We start from the raw sequence: 25,596 nt of genomic DNA, 5'->3' as shown, positions 1-25,596 counted from the left end.
GTGAGAGCACAGGAGAACTGGGCTTCCAGCTGCTCTGCCATTGGTCCTGCTTGGGCCTCAGCTTCTCCATATGCTCAGTGGGTGCTTGGAGGGTGGAAGTGTTTTGGAGCCTCTGGAATCCACCGTTTTGTGATGCCTGCAATGCTGAGACCTGGGGTCGGGGGAGCAGAATGAAAGCAGGGCCCTGGAGGGAAGTTGATGGGAAGGAACAATCCAGTGCCCAGTGTGAAAGCTAGGTGGGCAGAAGGAGTCGAGAGGAAGTGGGGAAGAGCAAAGAGAGGCCACCGCTGCTGGATCTTCCTGAGGGCTGTCCAGCTGCATCAGGGGGCACATCCCTGTGCACCCCACATCCTAGGTGCTATCCCCAAGCAAGGAAGGGAGGGAAGAGAGGGCGGGCAATGTGGGGGCCCCAGGTAGTGTTGGAGGGGCTGAGACCCTGACAGGTAGGCACCTGGGTTCTGAAGAGGCCCTGGTAGCAGTGACCCGGCCCTAAGGCTGGAACCCAGGAGCAGCACGGACTGAGGTAGAAGACGCAGGCCAAGCCCCAGTACTCAGGGAGGAGCATGGAGAAGACCAGGGCAGCTCCCAGGGAGGCCAAGGTGAACCTGAGACCCTGCAAACAGACTGACCATGTCTCCCAGGTGGACGCAGCGGGTTCTCCACGAACGTGACTTGGGGATTCGGAGCCCTGAGACTGTGCTACCCACCCCCCTTAAAAATCCCTCACGGCTCCCAGTTGCCCTGAAGGGGAAGCCCAAACTCCTCAGAGGCAGCACATGCTGGTGGGTGAGAGTTGGGAGCCTGAGTCCAAGTTCCAGCCTGGCCACTATTCAGCTGTGTGACCACTGGCAACTCGCCTAACCTCTCTGGGCCTCATGGGCTCATTGGAGGATATGGTAAGAGAGTGACTGAGATGAGCTTAGCACAGTGCTGGCCATACTGTCACTGTTCAATGCCAGGTGGCTGTGCTTACCACCACTGCTGGCTGTAACTGGCACAGCATGGCACAGAAGGTCCTGGCCACCTGAACCCCAGTGAGCCTCTCCTTTCTCATCGGTTCCAGCTCCACCCGCCGATGCCGCCCCAACACCAACCTGCTCTCTGTTCCCTCAACACTCCCTGGTCTTTTTCACTCCACTAGGCCTTTGCTCCTGCTGTGCCCCCACCAGGAATGCCCTTTCCCCTCCAGGCCACTTCCAGACTCAGTTGTCAAGTGCCCTGGGAACCCCCTCACCCCCAAGGAGTTACTCAGTGTCCTGTGTGCATTCAGAGCTTGGTGTGTGGCATCGGGTCTGTCTCCCGTCTGATTCTGCGACTTCTCAGGCGCGCCTGTCGTGGCCTATTCATTTTCTTGTCCTCGGTGCCCAGCGCCGCGCCTGTCACACGGTGGGTGCTCCATAGAGTGGGCTGAAGGATGGAAGCAATCAATCCCCAACACGGGGGGCGTGCTCGGCTCAGGGATGGCAGATCGCGCTCCGCTCCGGATCTGTGTTCTCCTTCCTTAGCCTCAAGGAGAAACGGGACGCCTCAGCACTTCTCCGAAGATGCCGGCGAGAGACGCTTCGCTTGGATGAAATGCTCGGCCTCCAAGTTAGTGCTCTGCGTGAGGGATGGGGACATGGAGGCCCCACGAAGGATCAGCAAGGCCCCTAATGACCCCTTCCTCTCCTTGCCCCTCCCCTGCCTCTTATTCCTGCTCTGAGCAGGCATTGAGCTCCTGGGGTTGGGCGAGGAAGGGAGAGCAAGTGGCAGGGGGTGGGTGGACAGCAGGTGCTCCGTCCTACAGGCGCTGCTGGGATCAGGATGCCACTCTTGCCACCCTGGGAGTTGTCTGCAGCACAGGGGCAGCTGGAGGTGGGGGTAGTGTCCTCCGTGGCCAGCCCTGGCCAGGCCCTTGTCCCCACTACCCTCCCTGGCTGCCAGACCTCTCACTGCGAGGCAGCCAGGTCTCCCTGTCCTGGCAGGGGGAAGGCTGTTGCTCCCATCTGGCTCTGCTCCTGGCCATCTGCCCTCTGACCCCACCTGCCCCAGGCTGAGGGCCCCTGCAGGATGCTCGAGTTAAACAGAGTCCGAGGGAGTAGTGAGTCCAGCCCTCCCTTTTGGCAGATGAGAAAACTGCGGCCCAGGGAGGCAAAGAGGCTTGTCAGAGGTCACACCAGGAATCCAGCATTCTGTCTATGGCTCGATGTCCTCTCAGGACAGGAGAAGACCTTGGCTTTGACCTTCAGGAAACAGCAAAACTTGGACCCTGAAGACAGGAGATTGCCATGACTAATTTGTGGGCAGGCAATGTGACCTTGGGTATGTTACCTAACCTCGCTGGGCTGCGTGATGCTGGTGAGGATTCGGTGAGATGACAACTGGTCAGTGCCTGGCAGGACTCCTGGCACGTCCCTGACACTCCCATCAATGGGAGCTTTTGATATGATTAGGAAGCAGGTAAGCCTCACCTTGAACAAATCCAACTGATGACATTTGCTTTTATGCAGACATAGCAGTTCCCCTGACCTTTGTGCTGGTGTGGGAGGACGGTGTGTGATGGGGAAGAGTCTGCCGCGAGTTTCTCTGGGTATAGTCAGGCAGGACCAGGCGTACATCCTGCTCTGCCCCCAGAAGCTGTGATACAAGAGAGGGGCTTGGTGTCTCTGGGCCTCATCTTGCCCATCTGCCAAATGGGAGCAATGGCGCATCTCTCTGCATTCTGCTGTGCCCCTCAGTGAGATAACTTCGGGATGCAGAGCCTGGTTAGCGCGGGCCTTACAGAAGTCCATCGTCCTCACCAACTAAAGATGCAGTTCTGGAGAAAGTGCTCGCCTGGTTGTGAGGTGAGCCAGGCAGACCTGGCCTCAGGGCCTGGGTTTCCTGGGGAGGGATGGGGTCTCAGAGCTCCTGGGCTGAGTGAGTGGAGTCCCCGAAGGAACAGGAAGCTCCACCCGCCTGCGGGTCCACAGCTGGTCATCCCTTCCTCCCCACCCTGCTGGAAGCTGGGGACCCACCAGGCCCTCCCCGCTGCTGCTGGGGGCCATGTGGCTGCCCTTTGCTGAGGAGGGGGTGGGGCGGCGGGTGGACATTTTCCAGACGATGTTTCCCTGGCAGCTCTGAAAATTAATTGGCCTTTAATGTGGCATAGTATTTATTTTAATTAGCAGGAAATTGACCAATTTCTTAATAAGGGGCTTTGTGGAAGCTCTGTATTTGGGGTTGGCGGTGTGCGTGGTGGGGGAGGCAGTGATCAGACAAGAATGACACCCACAGCTCAAGAGGGGATTTTTAGGCACCACAGATGAGGTGGACAGAGTGATGAGACAGAGGGGAAGGGACTGGAGAAACATCAGGGGGCAGCGGGAGGAGAGGGCTCTGGGCTAGGGGACCTGCAGAGGGCCGGGGGACACGGCCACAGTCCTCTGTGGGATCTGACTTCCTGATCTCTGCCTTTGACCTTGGCCTGTCGGGGTCGAATCCCTGATCCCTGTGTCATGACTGTGCCTCCTGCCTCTAGCAACACCCCTTTCCCATTGGAGGAATTAACAGAGCAAATCAGTACCTATGCAGGATTTCCTAAAGGCCCCTCCCCTCCCCTCCCCTCCCCTCACCTCCCCTCCCCTCCCCTTCCGTTCCCTTCCCGAGATGGAGTCTTGCTCTGTGGCCCAGGCCGGGGTGCAGTGGCGTGATCTCCACTCATTGCAACCTCTGCATCCCAGGTTCAAGTGATTCTCCTGCCTCAGCCTCCTGAGTATCTGGGACTACAGGTGTGAGCCACCATGCTCGGCTAATTTTTTAGTATTTTTTGTAGAGATGGGGTCTTATTATGGTACCCAGGCTGGTCTCAAACTCCTGGGCTCAAGCGATCTGCCCACCTCAGCCTCCCAAAGTGCTGGGATCACAGGAGTGAGCCGCTGTGCCCGGCAGACTGTATGTTTTCATTCTGACTCCATCATTCACTCACTCATTCATTCAACAAACAGTGGGCACCTACCCACCATGGGCCCGGCCTGCCTGGGCTCTGGGGTTCGATTTTGAGTGCACAGACACACTGCCAGCCCTTGGAGAACTCAGTGTCCAGAGAGGGAGGCAGGCAGTGAAGACAGTGAAACATCGAGCTGGCTCATTGTCATTGTCCTCCGACCCTGAAGGAGAACTACAGGATGTGTGCGAGAGTGGAACAGGGCCCTGAGCTCCACCAGAGAGTCAGGGCAGCCTCCCCTGAGACCACTATGTTTAAGGCCGACCTGAAGGATGAGTAGGGTTATCTGTGAGGCCCCAGCAAACAGCATCTCTCTGGGCCTCAGTTTCCTCATTGGTGAGATGGCATCACTCATCACAGCACACGTGCTTAGGGGACCTTGGTGATTCTGTCAGGTCTAAGAAAAGCAACAGGGGCTACTCGGGAGGCTGAGATGGGAGGATCGCTTGAGCCCGGGAGGCGGAGGTTGCAGTGAGCTGAGATTGCACCACTGCACTCCAGCCTGGGTGACAGAGTGAGACCCAGGCTCAAAACCAAACCAAACAAAAACACACAACCTTGTGATGCTAGTCAAGATCTCCCGCCACCCCTCCACCTTGGGGTGTCTTGATGATTTTACGGACCTTAATTGGGGTGGGTCCTGAAGGGGAAATTACCCCCCGACCCCAACCACCTGTAATCCTCAGGGGACCTTCCTCACCCCCACTCATTTCCTAGGAGTCTGACCCGGGAACCTGGGTGCACATGTGGCTCATTCGAGTGAAGGGAAGAAGGATGCTTACTCCTCTCCCACCCTGGATCCAGAAGGGAGTGAGGCCCAGGGACCTCCTTGCAGCTCCAGCCTCCAATAACCAGGGGAGAGTGGGCTGCCTGTGGTCCTCAGGCCTGGAGGCCTCATGGAGCCACTCCAGAGTTCTCCAAAGACCTGCCTACGGGCAGGGGAAGAAAAGCATGGCTGTCCACCCCCAGCTGGCCAAGGGCCTGCCAAGCCTCCCGGTCCAGTGACAGTCGGAGAGCTCCTCGGCCCTCCGCCTGGACTCAGGCCCACCATGTTCCTACCACGTTTATTCCATTGAAACTGTTTCTACAATGCTTTATCTGTGCCAGGCACCATTCTGAGTGCTTTAAGATATTTATCCTCTTTATGAAGTAGGTACTATTGTGTCCCCATTTTACAGATGAGGAAACTGAGGCACAGAGAGGGCAAGGGACCAGCCCACTTTCCCCCAGGCTTTTGCTGCTGACTTTTGGAGATTTAATTCTCGACCTTCTTAGGTGTGTTCTGCCTTCCACTCAGCAGGCTCCATCCAGCCCCTGGGCCTTTGCCCACAGCGCTTCCCTCTGCCCAGACACCAGTGAGGTGGATGCTGCCTGGGTAGAAGCTGGCATGCAGATGGTGGCAAGGTAGATAGCGAAAGGACAAGGGCCCTGGGACCGGCCATGCCTGGGATCTGCTGCAGGCAGCTATGGGATCCGGGACAAGTGGATTCATGCCTCTGCAGCCGCCCTTCTTCTGGGAAGTGGAGGTAAACCTTTATTCAAAAGACTGTCACAGGAATTGAACACGTGAACCTGTATAAAGTGCCAGACACAGTGTCCGGCATGCAACTGTTCATTAATTAATGTAAGAGTCTGCTCTTTAGAGCCAGATGTGGTGACCCACGCTGTAATCCAGGCTACTCAGAAGGCTGAGGCAGGAGGATCCATTGAGGCCTGGAGTTGGAGACCAGCTTGGGCAACATACACAGACCCTGTCTCTAAAAAAATAAAACTAAATTAAGATTCTCTTCTTTTTCTCCCCAGCCTGTCCTCTTGCCCGTCAAAGCCCAGCTCATTCCAGAAGCCTTTGCCCCCCTTTCCAGTGCAAAGTCCCCAGTTACAGGTGTCCCCAGAGCACCTTCTGTCTGTTTCACTCAGCTTGGTACCTGGTCATATCCACACTGGCCCCCGGTCCCTGGGAGCCCAGGCAGATGGGAGCCCAGGCCAGAGGAAGGTAGAAGCTGTGCTGGGGTTGGAGCCAGGGTTCTGGGCTCAGTAGCTTTGTTAGACAGATATTTATTGAGCACCTACTGTGTGCCTGGCAGTGTGAAGGAGGTGGCCCCAGGAAGCCTCTGTCGGGTAGGAGAGCCCAATGAGTGAGCTGGCCGCCCTGCCTCAGTGGCTGTGCAGGGTGGATGGGTCCAGCTGGTACGTGCGGGACGGAGTGGCCTCTCTGTTGATGTTGGAGGTGGGAGCAGGAGCTGGCAGCTAAAGGGTGGCGTGATGAGCCTGGGTGCATCACAGACATTGGGACGGAGAGCGAGACAAGTGTGGTCTTCAGGAAAGAGCCGGCCGTGGGGTGTGGTCCTCATGGGGAGTCTGAGAGAACAGCATCGAGAGACAAGCCTGAAGGGTGGGACCCATGTCCTCGCTCACTCCACAGGTGCAGAGAGTTCCAACAAGGTGACAGATGCTGACAAGGGTGAGCAAAAGAGATCTGCCAGGGCCAGGCTCAGTGGTTCATGCCTATAATCCCAGCACTTTGGGAGGCCGAGGTGGGAGGATCGCTTGAGCCCAGGAGTTCAATACCAGCCTGGGTGACATGGTGAGAACTCATCTCAAAAAAAAAAGAAAAATTTTTTTGACATAGAGTCTCGCTCTGTCGCCGAGGCTGGAGTGCAGTGGCACGATCTTGGTTCACTGAAACCTCTGTCTCCTGGGTTCATGCAATTCTCCTGCCTTAGCCTTCCAAGTATATGGAATTATGAGTGTACACCACCACACCTGGCTAATTTTTTGTATTTTTAGTAGAGACAGAGTTTCACCATACTGGTCAGGCTGGTTTCGAACTCCTGACCTCAGGTGATTTGCCCACCTTGGCCTCCCTCCAAATTTTTTAAAAAATTAGCCAGGCATGATGTCACATAGCTGTAATCCCAGCTACTAAAGAGGCTGAGGTGGGAGGATCACTTGAGTCCAGGAGGTAGAGGCTGCAGTGAGCCATGATCACACCACTGCACTCCAGTCTGGGCAACAGAATGAGACCTTGTCTCAAAAAAACAAGAGATCTGTCCTTTCTTTTTTTTTTTTTTTTGAGACGGAGTCTCGCTCTGTCACCCGGGCTGGAGTGCAGTGGCCGGATCTCAGCTCACTGCAAGCTCCGCCTCCCAGGTCCACGCCATTCTCCTGCCTCAGCCTCCCGAGTAGCTGAGACTACAGGCGCCCGCCACCTCACCTGGCTAGTTTTTTTTGTATTTTTTAGTAGAGACGGGGTTTCACCGTGTTAGCCAGGATGGTCTCGATCTCCTGACCTCATGATCCACCCGTCTTGGCCTCGCAAAGTGCTGGGATTACAGGCTTGAGCCACCGCGCCCGGCCCAAGATCTGTCCTTTCAAATGATGTTCTGGTGGAAGATGGAGGGGAGCTAACATCAACTAACTGACCAAATAAATAAACAAGATCATTGCTGAGTGTGAAGAATGAATGAAGCCAGTGACCCCAGCATAGGTGGGAAGACAAAGCTGGAAGCTGCAGTCAGGTGCTGGGACTTTCTCCTGAGGTGGGCGGGAGTGGGAACCAAGGAGGACTCTGAAGCAGGGGTGTGGCAAGACTGGGGGGGTTTTAGATGACACCTCTACTGCTGCGTGGGGAACTGGAGTAGGAGGAAAGGCTGGGAGCTGAGGAAGCATCTGGACAAGATGTGGTGGCTGGGGTCAGGCTGGGTGAGGTGGTGGTCATGGGGACCCGGAGGAGAGTGGGTTTGAAAGCTGTCTTAGAGGTCAAGGGACAGGAGTTGATGACGGTGAAGGCTGTGAAAGGTGAGGAAGAGAAAGAGATGAAGCCAAAATCCAGCTTTCTGGACAGGGCTTTGGAGTGACAGTGGTGCCATTTGCCTGTGTGGGGAGGTTGATGAGCTCAGCTTTGAGCCTGCCCAGTGTCCGGCGCCTGGGATGGTCTTAGCGGGAAGGCCTTGCAGCCACCGGTGGCCACAGCATCTGCAGCCCCTCGGAGAGGTTGAGCCTGCCTTCGCAGCAGAACGGAGACACAACCTACAGCCATGGGTGCCAGCTGCCTGAGGGCCTCACCTGATTCTGCGTTTCCCAAAGCAGGGCTCGGGACATCCTTCCCTCTTAGCATTCTTGACTCATCCCAGAGCATCTGCAGTGCCGAACATTCTAGAATCTTGAGGACTTTTCCTGCAGCTTTGAGAAGCTCCTCAACGCCGCTGCCCTTGCCTCACACATTGCTCCTGTTGTGACCCGTAGATCAAAGGCTCTGATTGCGAAGGGGAGAGTCCATTCCTCAGGGGAGGAACAGACCCCCAGTTGGCCCAGGTCCGTGTCCTCAGCTTTGGAAATCACCATCTCCGTTGTCTCCTGCATGTTAACTTCTCATGAACGCCCCCACTCCTGGTCCTGTTGGAAGCGATGCTTGGGGTTGAGACTGTGGGGTCTTGAGCTGTGATCCCCACGGGCAGAGCTCTGGGTGGGGAAGTCCCTGGGGCTCCCTTCTTCTCTTTGAGGACCCTTCCCCTCAGGGAGGGGGCCCTATGTCTATTTTGTTCCTACCACTGGGGACTCAGCAGACCCAGCTGGGCTCTGTTGCTGGGCCTTGCAGACTGATGGAGAAAGGAGTGTGTGTGTGTGTGTGTGAGAGAGAGAGAGAGAGAGGGAGAGAGAGAGAAGAGGGAGAGGGAGAGCGCCTGCCTGAAACCTAATTGTCCGCTGTCTAATCCGTCAGCCGGAGGACAGCTTGCCGGCCCCTCCCCGGCGGGCTGATAAATGCCGTCCAAGGCCCCCTGCGCCAAAGCTGCGTTAATTGGTATCAGGACGTGCCTGGACTCCGTCCACCAGGCCCCTGCCTTCATCCCCTTCTGCCACCTCCTCCTCCACCCCATTGGCCTCTAGTCCCTGGCAGGGTTCACCTGCCGCCCACTGCTGGGCGGTGCTGGGGAAGGTGCTGCAGCTGAGGCCACAGCCCCAGGGGGATGGTGTGACACCAACAGCGACAGCTCTGTTTACGTGGGACCTACTGCGTGCCTAGCACGCAGAAGCCCTCTACCCACCCTGCCCCGTCCTCACGAAGCCCTTCGTCACCATCCACCCATGCAGGAGGCAGCACCTGAGCCCTCCACCCTCCTGGACCCAGGCTGGGTGCTGCTCACGCACAGGGACCAGGATAGACTCAGGGCCCAGCTTCCGCAGGGTGCTCCTTGATGACTGGCAGGAAGGGGCTCATTTCTAAATGGCCTGCTAGGGTTTAAGGGTGAGTGAGTGTTGACCCCTTGCCCATTTCAAGGGGAAGTTTGGCAACCTGCCTAAGGTCACACAGCTAGAAAAGAAGGAAGAGCAAGCTGGCCTCTGAAACAACCACAACTGCTTTTCAATGCCAGCTGTGTCCAAACCACTTGAGGTGTTAGTTAGAAACCCATAGGTCCCCACTGGAATCCTGCTTTTGGGTCTGAGTGCCCGAGGGACCTGTGCGGGAATCACGTTCTCTCCAGGTGAGCAGGCCACTCAGGAACCCTGTTGAGTCTCCACTGATGGATAGTGGAAAATCAGGAAGGGGCTGAGTGGAGAGGGAACGGGATGACCATTCATTCATTCATTCATTCATTCATTCATTCATTCATCCATCCATCCAGCAACTGCCTTGTGCTGGGCTTTGCTCTGGATGCTGGCAGGACTGGCTATGTGATTTGCCAGGCCCCGTGTAAAAGGAAAATTCAGGGTGGTAAAATTACAAGTGTTGAGAATTTCAAGATGGTGACGACAGAACAGTCAGCCACGTATGGGGCCCTGGGTGACTGTGGAAGCGGCTCTCTCACAGAGCCACCCCACTGCTGGGGAGACCCTGCAGGGAGACAGCCAAACCAACATGCCCGAGAGCCCTGATCCTCATCTGGTCCCCATCCCCTAACTGGAATTCTGCAATTAACAAAAAGTCTGAAAAACCAAAGTCCTTTTGTTAAGATGGTGGTAAATTCATCTGGAGGTGAAACCTGACCTCAGTTGACAGGAAGTTATTTATAGTTTTATTTATTCCCCTTGATGTGAACATTTGTACATTTCACTGCAGAGCTATTAGCGTGTTTGATTATGGGGACTGCCCCAGCCCTGCTTAAGGTGTAACCTAATCTATACTATAGGCATCGTTTTACACTTCTACACGGAACAACCTGAGTCCCTAACGCCTCTGGCTTAGGGGCTTAGGAGAAGGAATTTGGACCCACATAGGACCTATACCAATACCTTGTATGGAATCATCATTGTGTACCTTTTTTTTTTTTTCTGTATCATCCAAAAAATGCATGGGGCAGGGTGAGGGTCTGTCAGTGACCCCCCCATACCTGGTCTGCCTGCCCCTTGGGTGGTGGAGACCTGCTCTGTGCTAGCAAGGAGACCTCTGAGAGGGCAGCGGGGCTGTCTCTCTCAGGGTCCACTGGGATCTTTTATTTTGTATTAAGGAGATTGGAGGAGGTATGAGGCCAAGCAAGAGAGCAGCTTTTTTACAAAGAGAAAAGAAGATGGCTTTATTGATTACAAATACACATATGTTCATTGCACAAAAATTAACAGGAAAGGGGACAGTAACAATAACCTGAAATCCACCCTCTCCAAAGTACCTACTGATGATGTTTTTGTGGCTACCCTTCCAGATTTTTCTAGATGTATGACTGGCTTTTCGAAGATGGACAGACAGTTCCCAGTGTTTTGCAACCTGCTTTGTTTCTCCTTTGAGGAACAATACATTGCAACCATCTTCCCACGTCTAGGTCGCCATTTCTCAGGAGGACCTGAAAGTCCATGGTAAACACATCCCATAACCAGCTCGAACGACCCGCCTTGCTGGACACTGATTCAGCTTTTTATTAATACGCAGTCCCTGAGATGGCATCCTTGTGCACACGCCCGCATATTTCCTTAGGTCAGGTCTATAGATGTGGAGCCCTGGGTCCTACGCAGGGGCTACGGCTGTCACCCCGAAGATCCCGCGGATCGCTGACATCACATTCCCCATCCCGCGCCCCAGCAGTGCCAGTGGGCCCCTCTCACCCAAACAGCCATTCCGTATCCTTAGGAAGAGGGGCCTATCCCAGCCTGGGCAGCTGTGGGGGAGGCGGGGACCCAGCCAGAGTACCACATGGACAGTGCAGTCATCAGGGACCCTTCCCTCCGCCTCCACTTGCTCCCAGCCCCATGACAGCCCCTTGGCTGCCGCCCCCAGCTGGGCCTGAGCCACCTTGCCTGGCTCTCTAGCTGTCTCTTCTCAGATGGGGATACAGGCTGGACTGCAGGCCCCATCACACCCTAATCACTTGAGCTTTCTCCTGATTTGCATGTCCTTAAAACGCCTTGATTAATACCCTTCCTCGGCTCTCCCTGCTCCAGCCATGAAGGCTCTGATTGCAAAGTGGCCTCAACTCCTTTAAAAATAAAATAAATCCTCCCTAATGCAACCAGAGCCCATGCTTCCCTGAACGTTACAAGATCTGGAGGCGTCTCCCAGGAGCCTCATCGGCTTGGAAACATTGGAAACTTCTGGAAGGAATCAGGTCATTTCTCTACCTGGCAGGCCAGAGGCCTTTCTCGGCACTGTTTATTGGCTGCTCACCCTTCGGGCTGAATCTGAAACATCATGGCGGTTGTTGGAAGTAGACACCGTCTTCCCCCTTCCAGAAAATAAACTGAGCCTCGGAGAGGGCAGGCTGCTTGCTCAAGGTCACCCAGCCAGGCCGTTTTCAGCTCAGCTGGTGTCTGAATTCAGCACCGTCTGATGCCAGCCAGACCTTTAACTGCCACTCTTCACTGTCTTGTTAAAAGCAGCCTGGGCCTGGAGCTGGAGCTAGGGATGAGGATGAGGCTGGAAAAAGCAGACACATTTAATGAGGTGGTTATGACATCCAGCCCTAGACATCCCTGAAGTTGATGAAGCTGGCCTCACCGTGAAGAAGAGCATCCAGGAGACCCTCTGCTGTTCCTCGGCTGCATGATCTAGATATCCAGGCATGGGGTGAGGCAGGGGTACTGGGTCCTGCTATAACCACTACAGGACATTTTCGGCATGATGCGAGGTACGGTGGCCGCACCCCACAGTTGTACCCCGCATTTCCAGCTCATGGCTCTCACCCTTAGATGCATTCCAGTCTGTATCACCAGAGCCCAAAATGCAGGCTGTGAATTCTGGTTGCTCTCCCCTGCTTGGAAACCCTCTGTGGGAGTCTCCGTGGGGCAGGATGGCTCCCAGGGTGGCAGGGCACAAGACTTAGTTAAGCTCTGTGCCCTCCCATCCTCCTCGCCTCCAAGCAGCTCCCTTCCCTGCCTGTCGCGGCTCTTCCTGCTTCTCATTAGGGCAGAGTTGCTGGGAGCTGCAAGGTTTAAAATGCTGTGAGTGTAGCACAGTGTTCACCTTTTATCTCCCCGGTTGAGCGGTTTCCCAAGTGCTGCTTCTGCCATCCCTCTCTCCAGGTTCCTCCTCCCCATCCCTGGGTCTTCGGGGCCTGTTGCAAGGCCCCTGGAGTGGTCTGGGCTCTCCTGTGAGTTCCTGTTGTCCCTGGCCATCTCTGAGCCTGCTGGGCTGACTTTCCAGCTGAGCCGAGTGTGGCTGTTCCTGGCAGGGACCTGCCAAGCCACTGGGCCTTGGAGCAGGTGTGCACCCACGGTCCGCTGGCCAGAGCCTGGCACACCTTCGTTGGCCTCCAGAACGCAGCGTGCTCAGGGACCTTACTTCCTGGGGAGCTGTAACACACTGTTCCAGCTCCTCTGGGGACACCTCAGCAGGTGGGGCAGGGACAGCAGGAGGCACAGACAGCCTGGGAACACTCTCCCAGTGCCAGGCCTTTGGGACCCAAAGTGCAGGCATCTGGAACCATGCTCACCTGCCCCTGGGCCATCCACCCCCACTGCTGTTGCTGCTGGCTGCTGGCTCCTGGCAGGGGCTGCCTCTCCTCCCTGTTTTCTGGGCTCCCAGCTGAGCCTGGGTGCATGGGATCTGAAGGATTCTTGAGCACACTCCCAGGGACCTTTGCAATTTCCAGAGAAAATTGGGGGACTGATAACCACCATGCCAAGTTTTTATGACAAAAACAAAACGAAAACCACACACATTAAAACTCTCACCATCCGGGTGGATCATTTGAGGTCAGGAGTTTGAGACCAACCTGACCAATGTGGTGAAACCCTGTCTCTACTAAAAATACAAAAATTAGCCAGGTATGGTAGCGGGCACCTGCAATCCCAGCTACTCAGGAGGCTGAGGCAGGAGAATCACCTGAATCCGAGAGGCAGAGGTTGCAGTGAGTCAAGACTGGGCCACTGCACTCCAGCCTGGGTGACAGAATGAGATCCTGTCTTGAAAAAAAAAAAAAAAAAAAAAAAAAATCCTCTCCATCACCAGGTACAGTGGCTCATGCCTATAAACCCAACACTTTGAGAGGCTGAGGGCAGGGGACCACTTGAGCCCAGGAGTTTGAGAACCACCAGGGTAACATAGTGAGACTCATGTTTACAAAAAATAAGATTAGTTGGGCATGAGGCACACGTCTATAGTCCCAGCTACTCAGGAGGCTAAAGTGGGAGGATCGCTTGAGCCCAGGAAGTCGAGGCTGCAGTGAGCAGTGATCACACCACTGAAGTGTAGCCTGGTCAACAGAGCAAGACCCTGTCTCAAAAAAGGAAAGAAAAAAAAAATCTCACCATCAACTGTCACATCATTTCATGAAATAAATTTCATTTTAAAGCCCAAAAAGTATGGAGAACATAATCTTAGAATAAAGGAACATCCTCTCCCAAAAAGCACATCTGGTGACCACCACACACCGTGTCGCATGCTGGAGGCCTGAGAAAGGCTTGCCACAGCCAAGCACCAGGCACTAAAGTCCTAATGGAGCACTTGGGATCATCTGTCCCAGGGTCACTGTAGCCATCCGTGCCTGGCAAACACTTTATACAAAACAATGAATTTTCACCCATGTCCAAACTGTGGTCTGTAGGGTCTGGGATCCTCCCTTAGGCCCCAGTATTAATGAATCTCCCAGGATGTGCATTAGGCTACAGACAACAGAAAACTCCACCAAGCATGGTTTAAACAAATAAAGTTTCTTTCTGTGTGTGAAATGTGTCGAGGGAGACGGTCTGGGGCTGTAACAGCCTTGATACAAGAGTTCCGAAAGATCCAGGTATCCCTGGCTTCCTCCTGGCAGCCTTGGTGTCTGGCTATTGTCCTCACAGTCATAAGATGGCTGCTTCACCTCTAGCCATCACGTCCACATTCCAGGCAAGTATATTTTTCTTGGAATCTTTGCCTTTTTAATTCAGGAAGGGAAACTATCCTTGGGATCATCTGCCTTCACCTCATTGGCCAGAGCTGGGTCACATGCCCACCACCAACTGCAAAGGAAGCTGGGAAATTGAGTATTTTAATTTTCTGCATTCTATGATAGAGGAAGGCCAGAGGAAAGGGGGTTGGAATGCATGTTTGAGAGACTGTGCAGACAGTTTACTGGAAAGTCTCAGCTGTGTTCTAACGGTGGCAACCGTTAGTACATCTCTCACCCACCCCAGCATCTCCCAGCTGTCCATCATGGGCTGATTCATTTCATCCCATCCTCAAGTCTGTGTGTGGAATCATGGGCGCCCATGACTTACTGTGGTCCTCAGTGCTCAGTTCCTGACGCAGGAATAGGGGGAGGCCGGTTCAGCCTCCAAGCCTGGGCTCCATCTCTCTGGACTAGGCCTGATGTCAGCGATCCCAATGTTGCTTCCCACCTATTGTTGGGTTTCTGGATCCAAAAGCACCTGGTTTCGAAGTCTGTCTTCAAAGGAAGACCCCCAGATAGAGTCACCGGATAAAATAGAGGACACCCAATTAAATGTGAGTTTCAGATACACCGTGAATAAGTTTGTACTGTAAATGTTTGCATGGGACATACCGTACTTCAACTAAAATGTCACTGGCTGTTTATTAGAAATGCACATTTAATTGAGTGTCCTGGTTTTTTGTCGTCGTTGTTTGGTTTTTGGGGGTTTCTTTTTTTTGTGGGGGGACAGAGTCTTGCTCTGTCGCCCAGGCTGGAGTGCAGTGGCGTGATTTCAGCTCACTGCAACGTCCGCCTCCCAGGTTCAAGTGATTCTCCTGCCTCAGCCTCCTGAGTGGCTGGGATTACAGGCACACGCCACCACACCCAGATCATTTTTGTATTTTTTGTAGAGACGGGGTTTCACCATGTCGGCCAGGTTGGGTTCTATCTCTTGACTTCGTGATCCGCCCGCCTTGGCCTCCCAAAGTGCTGGGATTACAGGCATGGAGCCACCGCGCCCAGCCTCGGTGTCCTGTATTTTTATTTCTTCAATCTGGCAACGCGGCCGTCCGAGTCTCAGCGTCAGAACGGAAACTGCTGAACTGAACCGCTGTGCAGAGAGTGCTGCTCTCAGGTTAGGCTGCACAACACTGGCGTTCTGACAGACCAAAGTGGTTACATATCAGCACTTACATACACTCCAGCCTCATCATTTTCACATAAAGAACAAATGAGGCTCCTGCCACAGCTCAGCCTTTTGGAGACAGAATGGGGTAAATGGCGGGAGGGTTGAATCCTCACTCCATCTCTTCCCAGCTAGGAGACCTTGGGCCAGTCACTTGCCCTCTCTGAGCCTCACTTTTTTCTCACCTGTAAAGTGGGTGTGGTCACAGTGAGGACTCCTCGAGGCCTGCATGTCCACAGCAGAACCGAGCCTGGCACACAACCAGCGTCATCATTGTCCCTGTGGCTTTCTGCAAACTCCAGCCTCCCCTGCCTGTCTCCTGCAGGTGGCTATCTCTGGGCAGGTGCAGGCTTCAGGGCACATGTGGAGGGGAAGTGATGGGGGGGGTACCCCGTGTTTGCAGAGCTGGCTGGAGACCACGGCATTCCTATGGCCTACATGCCCCCACCCCCACACCCCTGCCCCATCGCTGCCGAACCTCGACGTATGTGTCTGAAGGTCTCCATCCGTGCCTCTCCAGAGGTTGCCCAGGAAGGATGTGCCCACCTTCCCCTTTGCTGGGCAGTTTGTGTAACGTAGCCAGCAGGCACCTCTGCTGGTCTTGCATCCACACCTCTCACCCGCTGTCGGAGTTCCATGCGTTGAGTTTAAACGGGAGTGGAGCCATCTCTAGCAGGTACCTGGGCGTACCTGTTATCACCCATCTGTCAGCTGCCGCTAGACAGCAGAGGGAGCCCAGCAGAGGGGAGAGAGGGGGCACTCAGAGGATTGTCTGAGCAAAGGTGGTTCTTGCAGAATCAGAGGAAGGTTGTCAGGTCCTACTTCTTCCCCCCAGAGCCCCCAGAGCGAGGATCCTGACCATCCCTCTTTCTAGCTGTGTGACCCTGGTTGAGTGGGCTCCTCACAGGTGAGGTTCAAGGAGGGGCGGGGCATCCTGCCTGGAGGTCTTCCAGATGGGGAATCCAAGCCCTAAAAAGGCATAACTCTGAACTGTGTGTTCCCCCAGCAGAGAGTGCTGAGCCAGAAGGGAAGGAGGGAGACTGAGGCACCTCGGAATCACTATAGGGGGTGTGGGGACTGCACTGAGGCCTGTGGGGAGGAAGGAGGGAGGACACAGCTGCTGCTGCCTCAAAGACCCCCCCACACTAGGCTGCCTGAAAGCAGCCCATGTAGACTGTGAACTCAGAAGAGCCTCTCTTCCTGGCCCCCTCCTCTCCTTCCTCTTATCCCCCCAACTTTGCAGCCTTCCCTGACTTCCTCCTTCCATTGGAGAACAGACAGACACTCACCAGGACCGGGTGTTCACGTGTGTGCATATGTGTCAGTGTGCACACGTATGTGTGCGCCCATGCATGTTTTTGTGTGGGTGTGTGCACGCGTGCGTCTGTGCATTGTGCGGTGTGCGTTGGGTGCACACGTGCATGCGTGTGCCTTGTGTTGTGCGTGTGTGTGTGTGTGTGTGTGCGCGCGCGCGCGTGCCTGACCGCGGCGTGCGTGCCGGCGGGAGGAGGGGGCGCCGAGGCCGGGCAAGGGATTTAAAGCTGCTTTCGCGGCTGCCGGCGTGAGCGCTCCTGATAAACAGCCCGGAGCCGAGCCGCCGCGCAGCCGGGCGGGAGGCTGCGTATCAGAGCTCCTGGCAGGCTCGCAAAAAGCTGTCCCCGGCCCGCCGCCGCTCTATCAGCCCACGGAGGGAGGGCGGCGGGGGAGGGAGGGAAAAAGTATTTGCTTCAGCCCTTAATCACGGAATTTGAAATCCCAGCGAGTCGGTGCCATTTATTTTCAGAGGCTGTCAAGGCTGGTTTCAGCATTTAAAAGAAAGGAGGATAAAAAGCATTTGCATTTCTCCCCCACTCTCGCTGCGCGCTCGCCGGCGCTCCCCCTCGTTCTCTGCGCAGCTCGCCGGTCGGGCTTTGGCGGGGGAGGCCGGAGGCTTTTCAAGGTGCTGGGGGCTCCGGCCGGCCCGGTGGGGGCCTGCCCCCACCAGGGTCGGGGTGTCGGACGATTCCAGGGTGGGGGCCCGAGTCTGGTCCAGCGGTGCTCTGGGTGGCAGAGGGAGGAAGGTTAAGGGGGGCTGCTGGCTTGGGGAAGTTGGGGGCCGTCCGCGGGGGCTCTCCTCGAGCTCCAAGCTTTCACCCCAGAAAACAGCCCTGGACCCCAAATTTGCTCCAGCCCCAGGGGGCCCTACCTGCCCTTCCTGGCTTCCCCAGTGGAAATCTAAGATACTGGAGGCTTCCAGGGGAGCCAGGGCACCCCTAGGACAACCCCCTCCCCCAGCAGATGGGGAAACTGAGGCCTGGAAAGAGAGAACAGTGGGGCCAAGGTCACATGATGGCGGAAGGAGGACAAGGAGGGAGGCTGACTGCGTAGCCAGCACGTGTTCCATGCCAAGCCTGTGTGGGGGGCCAAGGACCGGGATCTCTGGACGGCGCTGCTTGCTCGGTCCCACGCTGGGCGACAGGGCCTTTGCAGTCAGGCCGACAGGGTTTGAACCCTTGCCACGGCACTTTCCAGATGGCCTTGGCCACTGTCCCCTCTCTGACCTTGAGATGGAGCCCACCGCACCTGCGGAGAGGGTGTGTGCTTCAAGGACCAAATCCACTTGTGTATGGTTTGGTAAGAGGTGGGGGGAGGCGGCTCAGCCACCGGGACCTTTCCTGCCTCCACCCTCTGTTTAACCCCTTTCCCTGCCTTTTGTCTCTGTTGCTTTTGGCGGGTGATTAGCCACTAGCTCAGTGGCTAGAGGATTGTCTCCCAGAAGAGGCTCTGGAGTTGAGGCCCAGACCCTCAGGGCAAGATGGAATCTACTCGCCAGGGCACTCTCTGAGACTGTTTCCCTACTGGGAAAATGAGAAAACTCACTTATGGTCAGAGGCCCCCGAGTTAATGCCAGTGAATTCCTTGGCAGAGCATCAAGCACTTGGAGAAGCCCCACCCCGGATCATTGTGATGATTTTTGTTATTTATGTCCCCACCTGCCGCTCTCCGTAGATTCCAGGCCCCTCGAGGCCAGGACTGCACCGTTCATCTCGAAATTCGCTTATTCCTGACTTAGGGGAGTCGCGCTGAGACACTGCTTAGCGCCCATGCCAGGGAGGAAGCAAGACAGCAGGAGTGAGGAAAGAACCCCAGGCTGTAATGAGGAAGCCTCCTACTTTTGCCTGAAGTGAGGTTGGTTTCGTTCATTTTTTTTTTTTCACATGCCTTATTCATCTGTGTAACCTCAGCCTCTAGTGCAGCATCCTATGTTTTGGCTTCTATGATTATTTTTAATTGACACATAATAATTGTACATATTTATGGGGTACAATATAATATTTCAGTACACGTATATAATATATAGTGATCGAATCCGCATATTCAGAGTTGGAGTTTTTCTGTCAATACAGATACTGATAGAAACCTTTTTGTGTGTGAGATAGGGTCTTGCTCTCTTGCCTATGCTGGAGTGCAGTGGTATGATCGGAGCTCAAGCCATCCTCCCACCTCAGCCTCCCGAGCAGCGGGACTACAGGCACAGGCCACCAAACCTGGCAAATTTTTAATTTCATCTAGATACGGAATCTCACTATGTTGCCCAGGCTGGTCTCAAACTCCTGGGTGGATGTGGTTCTTCCACCTTGGCCTCCCAAAGTGCTGGGATTACAGGTGGAAGCCACCACGCTTGCCTAAAAATGCCAGTCAATATTATATGTCCTGTTTGGCAATTTATTGCACCTCGTTATTTTTCCTGGCTGCATAGTATTCCATTGTACACATACCTGTATGTGGTTATCCAGTCCCCAGAGGATGGGCACATAGGTTTGTATCTAGTTTTGTCCTCTGACCTCAGGGCTGCAGAGAACAGGCTGGCCTCATACAGCAGGCATCATTATTGGTGTCAGAGGGCCCCCTGCTCTGATAGTCACAGAGAGGCACAGGTGGCTGTGGGAAGCTCTGTCCCCTTTCATAGGGAAAGGCAGTTTAGGGCTCTGAAAAGCCAGGTCTGGGAGGGAAATGGTGTCAGGGAAACCAGCATAGAAGTCCCTATCTGGCCATCTTGGGGGAACTCAAAGCCTTGAGTCCACAGTGGGCACCTGACTCAGCAGGGAGGAGGGGTGGGAGGCCTGGAGGTCTGTGGCAAAGCAGGCAGGGCTTTCCTTCTTGATTATTTCTTTTCTCTCTTCCTTCCTTCCTTCCTTCCTTCCTTCCTTCCTTCCTTCCTTCCTTCCTTCCTTCTTTTCTTTCTTTCTTTCTTTTTTCTTTTGAGACGGAGTCTCGCTCTGTCACCCAGGCTGGAGTGCAGTGGCCGGATCTCAGCTCACTGCAAGCTCCGCCTCCTGGGTTTACGCCATTCTCCTGCCTCAGCCTCCCGAGTAGCTGGGACTACAGGCGCCCGCCACCAAGCCTGGCTAGTTTTTTGTATTTTTTTAGTAGAGACGGGGTTTCACCGTGTTAGCCAGGATGGTCTCGATCTCCTGACCTCGTGATCCGCCTGTCTTGGCCTCCCAAAGTGCTGGGATTACAGGCTTGAGCCACTGCACCTGGCCTTTCTCTCTTTCTTTCTTTCTTTCTTTTTCTTTCTTTCTCTCTCTCTTTCTTTTTCTTTCCTTCCTTCCTTCCTTCCTTCCTTCCTTCCTTCCTTCCTTCCTTCCTTCCTTCCTTCTTCCTCCTCCTCCTCCTCCTCCTTCTTCTTCTTCTTCTTTTCTTTCTTTCTCTTTCTTTCTCTCTCTCTCTTCCTTTTTTTTTTTTTTTTTGAGACAGAGTCTTGCTCTGTCACCCAGGCTGATGTGTAGTGGTGTGATCTCGGCTCACTTCACCCTTTACCTGCCAGGTTCAAGCGATTCTCCTGCCTCAGCCTCCCAAATAGCTGAGACTACAGGTTTGCACCAACACAGCCAGATAATTTTTGTATTTTTAGTAGAGATGGGATTTCGCCATATTGGCCAGGCTGGTCTCAAACTTCTGGCCTCAAATGATCCACCCACCTCAGCTCCCAAAGTGCTGGGATGACAGGCGTGAACCTCCGCACCCGGCCACCTTCACGATTCTGTTGTTTGTGCCTCAGAGGGAACATTCATAGTGTGGCTCGTGAAGTCTAGCCAACCTCCATCGGTTCCAAGCTCCAGCATCTCAGAGCCTCCGTTTCCCAATCTGTAATAACAGGACAGTAATGGCACCCACCTCACAGGGTGGCTGTGAGGGCTCCGTGAGGGAGTCCAGGCTAAACTTTTCAGCAAGTTTCCTGAAATGCTGTGAGGTCTCGGGGAAGGCTTGCTATCACTGTTATTGTTTCTAATAATGGCATTGTCAGAAATCTGAATGTAAAAAGGCCTTCTCTGAATTGGGTGTCAAAACCAGAAAAAGTCTGTGGTGGGATGTGTGTGTGTGTGTATCCTTCTCACACCGTCCCCTGCACGTGGGCCCGGGTCCCTGCCTGGTACTCTTTCTCACTATCTGGGACCCCCTAGACTAAATCCGTCTCTCCAAGAATCACTGTCTTGCCCTCTCTGTCCTTCCGTGACCTGGGCGGCCTGGGAGGAGCAGAAGTGTCCCCCACCCCACCCTGTCCACACCACCACTTCCCCATCCGGCCCCACCCCCAGCCTCCTTAATACAGGCCCACCTGGGGCCTCAGTGCCCAGTCCTCCCAGCGCCCGCCCCAGCTGCGCTTGAGTCCTGGATCTATCGTCACCCCTTGCTGTGGGAAGTGGCTTGAACCTCCCTGGGCCTCAGTTTCTCTATCTGTAAAATGAGCATAATAAAAAGAACATAAGATTTTTCTGCCCCCTGCCCAGCCCTGCTGAAACAAACAAGCAGACAAGAAATTCACAACCCCCCAGAGGCACTTAGAGCCTGGGAGATTCAGCAGCAAAGGAGCGATCAGAGGGTCACAAAGTCCTGGGATGCACAAGGCTCCTTCTCTCCCTTTCCTCCAGGAGAAGTTGCATTTACTTACGTAAACCCCCGCCCTCCCTTGGTCCTGTGCGCTCTGGGGAATGCCTAGATTCGCAGGCAGGGTGGAGGCAGAGCTGAGCTGAAAGGTGGGGTGTGGGCTCCCCCAGAGCAAGCTCTACCAGCACCCTGGTGGGGTGTGCAGCTGCATTGCTGGCTCAAGACGCCCCCACACCCAACTAAGATCTTTTTTTTGAGACGGAGCTTCTCCCAGGCTGGAGTGCAATGGCGCGATCTCAACTCACTGCAACCTCCGCCTCCCAGGTTCAAGCGATTCTCCTGCCTCAGCTTCCCACGTCGCTGGGATTACAGACATGCACCACCATGCCTGGCTAATTTTTGTAATTTTAGTAAAGACAGGGTTTTGCCATGTTGGCCAGGCTGGTCTCGAACTCCTGACCTCAGGTGATCCACCCGCCTCGGCCTCCCAAAGTGTTGGGATTACAGGCGTGAGCCACCGCGCCTGGCCTCAACTCAGATCTTTAACTCCGCTACCATTTTTGAGTGTTCGGCGTGGGCTACATCCTAGGCCAAGCATTTTCTCACCCTGGCCTCAAGAAGAAGGTGGAACAGGGGTAAGACCTGAGAAGCGTGTAGACCTTCAGGGTTTTCTCAGTCTGTCAGTCAGTCTTGTTTATGATCGATGAACAAGTCTCTCCCTCTTTCCCCTCTCAAAGCCTCAGTTTTCTTACCTATAAAATGGGGCTACATGAGGAGCCAATGAGCTAAGGGTGTGAAGCTGCTGGCACAAAGCCCTACACATGGTAAGCCTTAACCAGTGCCAACCGGATGATAGATGGTGCCGTTGTGCCCAGCAATTCCTTTCCCTGAGCAGGTTATATCACCTTGTCCCCAGAACGTCCTTCCACGCCCTCTGAAGAGGCTTGGCCATGTGACTTACTCTGGCCAATGAAATGTGAGCAGAAGTGACCACACATCAGTGGCCAACAGAAGCTTTAAAAGCTATACTGTAGTCCTAGCTACTTGGGAAACTGAGGTGGGAGAATTGCCTGAGTTCAGGAGTTCGAGGCTGCAGTGAACTGATTGTGCCACTGCACTCCAGCCTAGGTGACAAGAGTAAGATCCTGTCTCAAAAAAAAAAAAAAAAAAAAAAAAAAGGCTGGGCACGGTGGCTCACACCTGTAATCCCAGCACTTTGGGAAGCCGAGGTGGGTGGATCACCCGAGGTCAGGAGTTGGACACCAGCCTGGCCAACATGATGAAACTCCGTCTCTACTAAAAATAGAAAAAAGGCCAAGCACAGTAGCTCACGCCTATAATCCCAGCACTTTGGGAGGCTGAGACCGGTGGATCACGAGGTCAGGAGATCGAGACCATCCTGGCTAACATGGTGAAACCCTGTCTCTACTAAAAATACAAAAAATTAGCCGGGCGTGGTGGCGGGCACCTGTAGTCCCAGCTACTTGGGAGGCTAAGGCAGGAAAATGGCGTGAACCCAGGAGGCAGAGCTTGCGGTGAGCTGAGATCTGACCACTGCACTCCAGCCTGGGAGACAGAGCAAGACTCTGTCTCAAAAAAAAAAAAAAAAAAAATTAGCTGGGCGTGACAGCACGCACCTGTAATTCCAGCCACTCAGGAGGTTGAAGCAAGAGAATCACTTGAACCCAGGAGGTGGAGGTTGCAGTGAGCCGAGATCGTGCCATTGCACTCCAGCCTGGGCAACAAGAGTGAAACTCCGTCTCAAAAAAAAAAAAAAAGTGGCGATTTGACCCAGACATGTTCAGAGGGAAGATGACATGGAGTCCCTGGGGAGAAATCAACCATCCATAAACCAATGTGGGAGACTTGGAACAGATCCTTCCCTATGGCCCTCATAAGGAACCAACCTGCTGACACCTTCATCTTGGATTTCCAGCCTCCCAAACTGTGAAACAATGTGTTTCTGGTGTTTCAGCCACCCAAGACTTTGTGACCACAGCCCTAGCAAGCGAATACATAACACCGCATTTCACAGGACCCTACGGACAGGAGATGCGCTCTAACGGAATTAGCCTACTTGCAAGCAGAAATGAAAGGGAAAGAGAAAATCCAGAAATGTTGGATTTGCAGGATTGAAAAAAACAACTATTCCTCATCTCCATCCAATGAAAAAGCAACTAAGTGAGTGCTCCAAGCGTTCAGTGCCCAAAGGTCCGCAGCCCGTGGGAGGATCCAGACACTGTCACGTGCAGGAGGCCACCTGTGCTGCAGGAGGCTGAGCTTGGATGCTGTGCCCCCAGCTGGGAGAAGGTTGGGGTGGGCCAGGGAAGCTGTGCTTGGGCACAAACCACTTATCCCTGAGTTGGAAAAAGGTGCGATCCAGTTCTCCACTCCATCCTGCCGGTTCGTCACCCAGACAACCTAGAGTGAGCACCCAGGACCATTTTTGGAAAATCCTGCTCTTTTGCATAATAAGTGGGCAAAACAGACACAGTCCCTGCCCCTCTGGCAGTTCATCGCTTCTGCAAGACTCAAGTGCCAAATGACATTTTAGAAAAAATTTCTGACATATTTGCGCTTGGAACACACATATGATCTTGGAGCAGATAAGAGTTTTAAATTTAACTTTGTCTGTCCCCAGAAATGTATTGTTCGAGAAGTCTAATTGTGAATTTTAAACTTACTTTCTTCTTCTTCTTCTTCTTCCTCTTCTTCTTCTTCTTCTTCTCCTCCTCCTCCTTCTTCTTCCTCTTCTTCTTCCTCTTCCTCCTCTTCTTCTTCCTCTTCCTTTTCCTCTTCCTCTTCTTCTTCTTTTCCTTCTTCTTCGTCCTCCTCTTCTTCTCCTCCTCTTCCTCCTCCTCCTCCTCTTTTTTTTTTAAACAGGGTCTTACTCTGTCGCCCAAGCTGGAATGCAATGACGTGATCCCAGCTCACTGCAGCCTTGACCCCCTGGGCTCAAGCAATCCTCCTTCCTCAGCCTCCTGAGTAGCTAGAATCACAGGCACGTGCCACCATGCCGAGCTGATTATGAATATTAAACTTTCTGTAAAGACTCTTTAAAATGAGCACTCTACAAATAGTCAATAAAGAATATTCTAGGCTTAAGAAACACTCTGTGTGATAGAGCCCAGTTAAGACTCAGTCTCAGGGTAAAGATTACACCAAGGGTGTGGCTGTCACACCCTTTGTTGAAACCTCAGAAAAGCTTGCAGGCCCACAGTTCCGTCTAGAAAGCCATGGCTAGAAGAAAGTTAGGTGTGTCTTTTTTTTTTTGAGACGGAGTTTCACTCTGTCGCCCAGGCTGGAGTGCAATGGTACGATCTCGGCTCACGGCAACCTGTGCCTCCCGGGTTCAAGCGATTCTCCTTCCTCAGCCTCCCGAGTAGCTGGGATTACAGGCATGCACCATCACGCCCAGCTAATTTTGGATTTTTAGTAGAGACGGGGTTTCTCAGTGTTGGTCAGGCTGGTCTTGAACTCCCGACCTCAGGTGATCCGTCTGCCTTGGCCTCCCAATGTGCTGGAATTACAGGTGTGAGCCACTGCGCCTGGCCTTGGGTGTATCTTTGGCATAAAGAGCTGAGTGACAGCAATTGAGCAAAAGTTACAGAGTTGTGAAGAGGGTGGCCTTGTCCGCAGAGCTGTCAGCTGGATTAAAAGAGGCTGTGGGCCGGGCGCAGTGGCTCAAGCCTGTAATCCCAGCACTTTGGGAGGCCGAGATGGGCGGATCACGAGGGCAGGAGATCGAGACCATCCTGGCTAACCCGGGGAAACCCTGTCTCTACTAAAAAATACAAAAAATTAGCCGGGCGAGGTGGCGGGCGCCTGTAGTCCCAGCTACTCAGGAGGCTGAGGCAGGAGAATGGCGTGAACCCAGGAGGCGGAGCTTGCAGTGAGCCGAGATCCGGCCACTGCACTCCAGCCCGGGTGACAGAGCGAGACTCTGTCTCAAAAAAAAAAAAAAAAAAGAGGCTGTGACCATCAATGACACAAAACCACCTCTGGGCACCAACGAGGAAGCTGCTCAGCCCGCAGGGAGACCCTCTTCTCCAGGGTCCTCATCCCGTGTGGCCAAGGAGGTTATAGAAAAGGAGGCCTCCCAGAGGACGGCCCAAGGGCAGGAGAACAGGGGGGTCGGGGGTAATTTTCAAAGAGCACCATGGGGCCTGATTAAGGGGTTTCTTTCCCTCGGGGCAGGTGGCACTTGCCGAATCCACCCAGCAGGACTCAGAACTGATGAGGATCAACACTTGCTACTCCTCCACTCCTCTCTTTTTTTAAAATTTGTTGTTGTTTGT

At 54.0% G+C, this 25,596-nt stretch overlaps 2 long non-coding RNA genes across 5 annotated transcripts; one reads left to right on the top strand and one right to left on the bottom strand.

Annotated features, from left to right (window-relative positions):
• Window positions 1-10,448: 10,448 nt before the first annotated feature.
• On the bottom strand, window positions 10,449-12,546 carry LOC141408596 (uncharacterized). The gene is made up of 2 exons (XR_012424279.1): window positions 11,889-12,546; window positions 10,449-11,807 (listed from the first exon to the last, which is right to left on the bottom strand). It is a non-coding gene; the product is annotated as an uncharacterized lncRNA (long non-coding RNA).
• A 4,717-nt stretch (window positions 12,547-17,263) lies between these two features.
• On the top strand, window positions 17,264-24,407 carry LOC123569186 (uncharacterized). 4 transcript variants are annotated; one of them, XR_010581418.1, is made up of 4 exons: window positions 17,264-18,040; window positions 18,480-18,595; window positions 23,274-23,479; window positions 24,182-24,407. It is a non-coding gene; the product is annotated as an uncharacterized lncRNA (long non-coding RNA). The 4 variants fall into 4 exon arrangements; XR_012424278.1 differs by lacking the exon at window positions 23,274-23,479 and having other exon boundaries at window positions 17,264-17,366; XR_012424277.1 differs by lacking the exon at window positions 23,274-23,479 and having other exon boundaries at window positions 17,264-17,366; window positions 18,416-18,595.
• The last annotated feature ends 1,189 nt before the right edge of the window (window positions 24,408-25,596 follow it).

This window comes from Macaca fascicularis, chromosome 15 (genome assembly GCF_037993035.2).
Source record: "Macaca fascicularis isolate 582-1 chromosome 15, T2T-MFA8v1.1".
Lineage (NCBI taxonomy): Eukaryota > Metazoa > Chordata > Mammalia > Primates > Cercopithecidae > Macaca > Macaca fascicularis.
This window is presented reverse-complemented; position numbering and strand designations above follow the sequence as displayed.